Source organism: Dryas octopetala, chromosome 5 (genome assembly GCF_963921425.1).
Source record: "Dryas octopetala chromosome 5, drDryOcto1.1, whole genome shotgun sequence".
NCBI classification, from domain to species: Eukaryota; Viridiplantae; Streptophyta; class Magnoliopsida; order Rosales; family Rosaceae; genus Dryas; species Dryas octopetala.
Window position 1 is genome coordinate 4,967,840 of NC_141370.1, and position 9,286 is coordinate 4,977,125.

General features: G+C 33.3%; 2 pseudogenes; both read left to right on the forward strand.

Moving 5' to 3' along the window:
- The first annotated feature begins 344 nt into the window (after nt 1-344).
- Nucleotides 345-3,926, forward strand: LOC147283700 (uncharacterized; annotated as a pseudogene).
- A 207-nt stretch (nt 3,927-4,133) lies between these two features.
- LOC147283701 (uncharacterized) lies at nt 4,134-5,661 on the forward strand (annotated as a pseudogene).
- The last annotated feature ends 3,625 nt before the right edge of the window (nt 5,662-9,286 follow it).

The window sequence follows — 9,286 nt, forward strand, 5'->3', positions numbered from 1 at the left end:
GGAAACTGCATTTTCTTATTTCAACTTCAATTATATTACCTTCATTTACATTACCTTGTTTATTGCTTGGTAGGCTTGAAAGAGTATATGAATGATAGAATTGGAATTCTTATGTATGTGTGGATTATATTCATTTGCTTTATGGAGTGAATACATATATAGCTGTGTGTGCATTTATACATGTATTGGTTTGCTGCACTACTTTATATTGTTTTCCTCGTTTTTTTTTTTTTTTGTGTGTAAAAATCATTTAATTCTTTTATTGACAAATATATTGTATAATTTTAAATTGGAAAGGTGTCTAGACATTAATTAGAGAGCAACAACAAGGATAGACAGAGACCATGGATAAAGAATGGGTAAACTATGCAAGGTTATTTTTAAGGCCCTAGCTATACAGATTTAGATAGTTTATATGCATGTAGTACTTATTAAAAATAAGATTTTTTTTCCTTTAGAAATTCTAAAGTGTATCGTGATGGAGCACGAAGGTTTGTTGATATAGTCCAAGCGAGTAAGGGGAATCCAGCAAAGATCCAATGTCCTTGCAGTCGTTGTATAAACCTCCAATACCAGCATTTTAATATAGTGTATGAGCATTTGGTCATGAATGAGATGGATTCAACATACACTACATGGGTGTTTCATGGAGATGATGATGATATTGCAGAACCACCACAAGAAAGAAGAGAGCCAAATTTTGAAAATTTAGTGGAGGATGCAGAACTTCCTTTATATACAGATTCTACTTACACAAGGATGTCTGCAATTGTTGTTTTATATAAGTATAAAGCTAGATATAGTCTAACTGACAAAGCTTTTGATGAGCTTATTGAGATTTTTGGTGATATGCTACCACGTGATAATAGACTTCCAGATTCCTTGTATTCAACAAAAAAATTACTCAAGGCATTTGATTTAGGCTATGAAAAGATATACGCATGTGTAAATGACTGTTGTTTATTTAGAAAAGAGTTTGAGCACATGGAGACATGTCCGAAATGTGGTTGTTCGCGGTGGAAAATGAATGACCGAACAAAAAAATTATACATTGGAGTCCCTGCAAAGGTCTTGCGGTACTTTCCAATCATACCAAGATTTAGGAGAATGTTTAAGTTACCGGAAATGGCAGAACAATTAACATGGCATTACACTCATAGAAGTCCGGATGGAAAAATGAGGCATCCAGTAGACTCGTTGGCATGGAATATAATTGATAATAAGTGGCCCTCTTTTGCTTCAGATCCACGTAACCTCAAGCTTGGCCTTTCTTCTGATGGATTCAATCCGTTTGGTGATCTTAGTTCAAGATATAGTTGTTGGCCAGTGATTTTGGTTACTTATAATCTTCAGCCATCTCTATGCATGTCCAAGGAAAATTTAATGTTGACTTTACTTATCCCAGGGCCAAAGCAACCTGGAAATGATATAGATATATACTTGGAACCACTTATAGAAGATTTAAAAGAATTATGGATCAACGGTGTAAGTGTTTATGATGCATTCAGTAAGTCCACATTTAATTTGAAAGCTGTATTGATGTGAACAATAAATGACTTCCCTGCTTATGGGAATTTATTTGGATACTCCACAAAGGGTGAAAAAGCATGTCCAGTATATGGTGTTGACACATGTTCAAAATGGCTGAATTGTAGTAAAAAATTTGCATATATGGGTCACAGAAGGTTTCTTCCACACAATCACCCATTTCGGGTTAAAAAAGATTGGTTTGATGGAACTAAAGAATATGGATGGAAGCCTAGAATATTAACTGGTTCAGAAATTCATCAGTTTGTCGAGAATTTTGAAAATGATTGGGGAAAGTCGAAGAATAAGAGAAACAAAAAGAGGAAGAAAGATAGAAGTCCTATTTGGCCATGGAAGAAGAAGTCGATTTTCTTTGAGTTACCATATTGGGAGGTTTGTCGCTTTCCCCTTTATTTTTATTAAATTTTAAAAATACTTCATAGTTTTTGTTGTTGAATTTTAGATAACTTTGGATAATATTGCAGACATTACTATTACGCCACAATTTGGACATGATGCATGCGGAGAAAAATATTTGTGAAAGCATTATTGGTACTCTCTTGAATATGAAAGGCAAGACAAAAGATAGCTTAAATTCTCGTAAAGATTTGGAAGAGATGGGCATAAGAAAAGAACTACATCCAAAAAATGATGGGGCTGGTTTTCTTTGTGCAACTGCATCATATGTCTTATCCAAAAAAGAGAAACAAGTTTTCTGTAAAAGGCTATTAAATTTGGCATTACCAGATGGTTATAGCTCCAACATTTCAAATCGTGTGTCATTGCAAGATTGCAAGATTTTAAGTCTCAAGTCTCATGATTGTCTATGTCCTAATACAACAAGTGTTGTCAGTAGCATTAAGAGGACTTTTGCCAAAGGGACCAAGGGTTGCAATATTCAGATTATGTGCATTTTTCAATGAAGTATGTCAAAGGGTGATTGATAAAAATAAATTAGAAATACTTGAAGATGATGTTGCAGAGACTTTGTGCATGTTTGAAAGGTTTTTTCCTCCATCCTTCTTTGACATTATGGTTCATTTAGTCATTCACCTGGACAAGAAGCTAGGATTGGTGGCCCTGTTCATTTTCGTTGGATGTACCCATTTGAAAGGTGACATTCGCAATGTACTTTATTAATTATAACCGAAGTTAATATTAATTATAATTTTTAGTATGACTTTTTCTTGTGATTTAGGTTTATGAAGGTACTAAAAAGCTATGTTAAAAATCGTTCAAGACCTGAGGGATGCATAGCTGAAAAATATTTAGCTGAAGAGATCACACGGTTTTGTAGTGGGTACATGAAACAAGCAGCTGGAATAGGTGTTCAACATAGACGCAATGAGGATTTTGAAGATGAAAAAATAGTAGAAGGACGCCCAATTGGTTATGGAAAGTTGAAGACAATGAATTCTGACATATTAGAAATTGCTCATCGTTATGTTTTGTTCAATATTTCAGAAGTAAAACCATACAAAGAGTAAGTAAAATTAACATTTGTGGCAGTGAGTTGTATTGGTTTATATTGTTGTTACTCACACTCTAAATTTCCTGTACATCATGCATTTAGAGGAACTTAAGCGTTTAGATAGGCGTCTTTTGAAAAATGAAAGCCTTTTACAGAAGAGACATATAGATACTTTCAGTGCATGGCTATTAAATAAAGTGAAAAAAAGTGGTAGTAGTGAAATGTCACATATGCTGAGGTGGATTGCATGTGGGCCTCTGAACTATGTTGAATCATTTTCTGATTATATTGTTAATGGAAATCGATTTCACACAAGGAATGCTAAGAAAAGCACACAAAATAGTGGGGTTTCCATTGAAGCAGATACAATGTGTCGAGCAAGTGCAAGAGACACTTCACATGTTCTTGGAAAAATACCGTACTTTGGTGTTATAAATGAAATTATTTTTCTAAACTATAGCCATTATAAATTCCCTATCTTTCATTGTGATTGGGCAAATATAAGAAATAGTGTGAAGGTTGAAGATGGGTTTACATTGGTTAATCTCCACCAAGGGCAACATCAATTTGAGAAAGATCCATTTATATTGGCGTCACAAGCAAAGCAAGTGTTTTACTCAAGACAGAATGATACGTCCAACTGGTATGTTGTACTAAAGGCACCACCAAGAGGTTTTTATGAGTTTGAAAATGCTGATGAGAATGATTACACGCCATCTGCACCATTAGATGTCTCTCAACTTGACCTAAACCTTGATGATGAAGATTATGTTAGACATGATTGTGAGGACATGACTTATAATTCGGTAATTATAATCGTGAATTATTGGTCTATTGGTTTCATTTGCATATATTATTGTTTTACAAATTTTTGTTTATATACCTCTAATAATTTTTGTTTGCTTAACAGAGTGATAATGAAGAGTGACACTAGTAACAGAGCGTGCATGAGCTACTTCCTTGTAGCTTTCTTTCCGGGTTCCCTGTAGCTTTCTTTCATTTGTATATATACTTCCCTGTAGCTTTCTTTCATTTGCATATATACCTCTAATAATTTTTGTTTATATTACATTTGCCATTGCGAATTGGACCTACATTGTGCACTGCAGGTCAGACTTGTTTAAGGTCTTAAGTAATGGCTGGGGAAGTAAGCTTCGACCTACTTCTCATTTAATATGTCATATACATTTCAAATTATGTTTTTTAATAACAATTTTTTTATTTGTTGTGCTTGTTGTTCTTATAAACTTTTTTATTTGTTGGGCTTGTTATTCTTATAAATTTTTTTTGTATGTTCTATGAAGTCTTCAAAAAAAGGAGCTAAGAGAGGGAAAAAGCAACAGTTAGCTGCTATAGTTGCAGCCATGCAACAAGGGAATGAACCCTTATGAATATTAGGTGGAGGGTCTAATTCTCCACTAAGGGTTTCACCTAATAAAGTACCTAATAATCCAGAAATTCAAGATGAATCTAACCCTAAAATATCAAAGAAAAAGCCTAGGGGAAAGACAAAAATGGTGAATCTTAGCAAAGGAAAAGCAAAAGCGTCTCGTCTTATAGTGGAATTCAATTATTCTGGCCAACCATATAGAGGTCATGTAGCAAAATTTGCTTCATTCCTTGGTACCACAGCAAGAGAGCTACTGCCAGTGACATTGGAGAATTGGAAGGACCTTTCACAAGAATTTAGAAATCAAATATGGGAGCACATCACGGTATTGTAGAGAAATATATTTCCCACATACACATTGAATAATTTATCTATAATTTCACTCTAATTTTACTTTGTATACATTTTTTTTGGTGTAGCAAAAAGTCGCTATTGAGGAATGCCACAAGAAATATACATTTCAAAAGTTGAAGAAGCATTAGAGAGATTTTCGATCCTTATTAATTAAAGAAGTGATGCAGCAAGCTAAAGTGGTCGGCCTACAACGTGCTACTGCCCTCCTCAAACCAGATAACATTCACTCCATGGAGGAATGGCAATCTTTTGTCAAAAAACAAACCTCTACAACATTCAGGGTAATAGTTTTTGACATTTTCTTTCAAGTATACTTGTGGGCTATCTCCTGTTTTCAGCCAATATCCTCCAACATTCTATTTGTTTTTTTATACTAACTAGTTATTTATATATTTTTTTCATAGGAAAAATGTGAAAGATTCAAAAGGATGAGGGCAAAACAAACTTTAGTGCATAGGACAAGCCGTAAAAGCTTTGCTCGTTTGGAAGAGGAAATGGTAAAATCTTTTTTAATTTCATATGAATTTTGTCCTGTGAGAAAGTCTGCAATGTAATATTAGCATCACAAAGAAAACAGACAACAAATCCAAGTGTTCAACATTCTGCAAATAATACAGCACAAAGCAAACAAAAAGAAAATGCAGTTGTTCTATGTTTTGATCATCCTGAGAATACAAAGTGCAAGTTGTTAAGTTGGCTTGGGACAAATGAAGTTGTTGCAATTGGCGAAATTGCATCCAAGGATCCCACTATATTGGTCCATCATGTGCCTCTTGGCCATGAGTGCTGGAAAGTTTGGGTGAATGATGTGTTAGATAATAGTGTGGCTCTATATCGACCAACACGTGAGTTCTTTCTTCTTTGTGAAGCATTAGGAAGTACAATTGCGTGGCCAATAAAGTATATCAAAGTATATTAGTCTCACATTTTCGAGGTACATTCCTTTTTCTTTACTTAATTTACTTAATAGCTTTATGGAATGTTGTAAGATAGGATGATATGTGATAATACCAAGCTTTAGCTTTTGCATACACATGCATTAATTATTGCGTACAGACTTTGAACCAATTCCATTTCACCATACCCATATAATTTTGCAATTTAAAACAGTAATTTAACACCAAAGTTTATAATTTCAATTTTATTTATAAACTCCAGTACAATTGAGTAACCTTTCAATAATAGGATCTCTATAAAATCCAAAAAATCACCCCTTCACGAACTACTGGTCAATTTTATTTTATTTTTAAAAGTAGAGCTTTATTTTCTTATAAATTCATTTGGCAAAACTCCTTATCCCAAACGCTTGCTCAGATTCTTGTCAATTCTCACTGCAATTCAAATAATAAAGTACCATGTTCATCTCATTGTCTCTTACTGCATCCTCTACCTACTTCAAAACCTAAGATAATGATGTAATGGAGGCAAAGTGAATGGGCGATGAAGGGGGCTGCATATTTGAGAAGTAAACACAAGTTCCTGTATTATTGAAGCTAAATATCAATTTCATCTGTTTCCCTGTATTACATTCATCTATTTTTTATGGTATCGGGGGATGCATGCCAAATTGATTTTTAGCTTCAGTGAAACTAAATACAAGTCCATGTATTACATTCATATGTTTTTACTTTGGCTGATGTCCAGGAGATGGAAGCAATAATTTTCAACTTTCTATTTGAGCTGCTTGTAGATTTGGTTCTAATTACACTTAATTTTGAGTTTGGCTACTAGTTCATCAATTCTGGGTTTTTTTCTTTTGCCTTATCTTTTTTTTTCTATTTTTCTTGGGTTTGGCTGCATAATCTTTGACTTTTGTTTTGAATGGATTGTTTTTTCTGATTGTTATGCATATTTGCTCATGCTGCATGTGGTGTATTTGGTTGAGATGCTGCTCTTACTAACTACTGGAACATCTTTCTTTCATTTATAGGATCCATTACTGATAAAATATCAAGTGCCACAATGATATGTTTCTAGATTAGCCTATTTTCTTTTTGGCACTGCATTTGTTTCCAAATGTATTAATCATAACTGAGTACTACAGCTAATTGGGGTTGAAGCATGGATTTACTTAATTTTTCCTTTCAAGTCTAAACTTAATTTTTATTACTTGCTGTCATACATTATGCTAAGCTTCTCACTATTCTAATAATTATTTTCAGGTACGAGATGAGGTTCCTAGAGTAGTTAAAGGGAATGTCAACATTTTTTTGGTGGATCCAATATATGGCTGTATGGGAGGCTAGTTCATTGCACCTTTTTTTATATCAATCAGGGTAGCATATATAGTTAGGAACTCTTGGTACTTATGAAATATATCTTGTTTTGGCTTGCGTTTTGTTATTTACTCTTTAATTTCTAACTCTTAAAAATGTGACTTTGTATTTGGAATTGATTACCATAATTTCAATGAAGTGCATGTGTATTTCTCTTACATTTATTTTGATGCAATATTTTAGCTGGTAAAATTAAATGGCAGGTGTATGAAGCTAGATAGAAATTAAGTTGCATATGTATAAATAAGCAAAAGAAATAAATAACTCAAAGACGGCGTGCAAAATGTAAGCCGTAATATGTAGACTAATTACGGCGTGCAGATCATATCGTAATTAGTAATCTTAAACGTGAAAGATCGTTATTTATGGCGTGTTTTGTTTATATTTACGGCGTATATTGCACGCCATTATAAGTATAGACCTTTCACGGCATGTGCTTCAACGGCACACAGTGGCACGCCGTAAATATTAATTTACGGCATGCAACGCCCGTCGTGGAAGCTCCATTTTGGTGTAGTGTCCTCGACTATGAATGTTTAGAAATCTAAGCATTTGATAACAGGAGTCTCAATGGCTACCTAACTCATCATGTTTCTTCTCTTAGACTTCCAATGATGCATTTTATTCACTTATACGATGATCCTATAGTTTTCAGTATGATGAATAATGTTTATTTTCATCAATGCATGCGTTTCCACATTAATTGAAGTATCCCTCAAGTTACTTTAACCAAACACTTTTGATTAACCAATTACTATTGGTTTTAGGGCATATTTCCAAAAAAAATCATATTAGACTTTCCTAATTGGTCTGGAAAAGTGTTGTTTGCCCTATTGTATTAAATATTGGCTTAATTGTGTTTTTACCACCCAAAGTTTACATTGATTCCCACTTTACCACCCAAAGTTTACATTGATTCTAACTTTACCACCCAGAAATTTATTTGTCCCACTTTACCACCCAAAGTTTACATTGATTCCCACTTTACCACTCAAAACTATTTTTCGTGTCCCAGTTAACCTTTTTCCGTTTATTCTGTCATTCTAGATTCAGGGGGTAAAGTAGGAATCAATGTAAACTTTGGGTGGTAAAGTGGGAATCAATGTAAACTTTTGGTGGTAAAGTGGGACAAATAAAGTTCTGGGTGGTAAAGTGAGAATCAATGTAAACTTTGGGTGGTAAAGTGGGACAAATAAAGTTCTGGGTGGTAAAGTAGGAATCATCCCAAACTTTGGGTGGTAAAAACACAATTAAGCCTTAAATATTTGTGCATTTGGATATAGTGTATTCATGACTTTATAGTAGATTTTATAGACTATTGCCAAATTTTGGGATTCTGTGACCATATCAAATTCTTGGGTTTAGACATTTAAGGTTAATGTCTTAAGGATTCCTTGATCTGCTAAAGACATTGAGAAATTAAGGAAGCCATTGAAGAAAATTGATCCTTCACATAAGGAAGAATCATTAAGAATTCCTAATAAGTAATAAGGAATCTGTAAACTTATTATGCCTACAATCTCTTACACATAGTAATACAAAATTGCTTAATCCTTTTCGAGTTAGAAGTTTTACCACTATTTAAACTAGGTCTATGTAGATAATTATATTTATTTCTTCTCTATTCTTCGATAATATGAGAAGATGGGAGTTATAAATTATCATTTGAATTACTGATTGTCATAATTCTTTTTACCTTTTTGATCATATAATCAAACCTAAACTTAAAAGATGATATCATACCGGAACTTTAATTAGGGATTCCAATTATGCAGTTCTTTTCTATATTATGCAAAGTTATTTTCTTAGTATTATTAACTCTTATAATATTACCATTGCTAGGTTTCGTAGACAGATATCTTAACTAACCATCCTAACTAACAAAGTTGAAACTAGGTTTTGGTAATTGTCATTGCTCTATCAACGTTCTAACATCCTTTGCAAATGGACTCTACAAGCTTACTATGAATTGGGTTGTATTCGTAGTCAGCCAAGGTATTCTTGAATTAATAGAGGACAAATCCAAAGACTAGTAGACCTAGTGTTCTGGATCAAGAAACCTTTAGTCGTACTACCCTCTTGGTGTAACTTGGCTCATATACCATTATTGACCCATGATTAATTTAAGAGATAATTAGACTTCCTTTAGAAAAATAGTTTTTAGATGGAGACTGAGGATGTTTTAAAATTTATAAGAAAATCCTTTCAATTTATAATAAAGTCCTTTAATTTATAAGATTTTTTTTTTAATTTATAATAAACTCATTT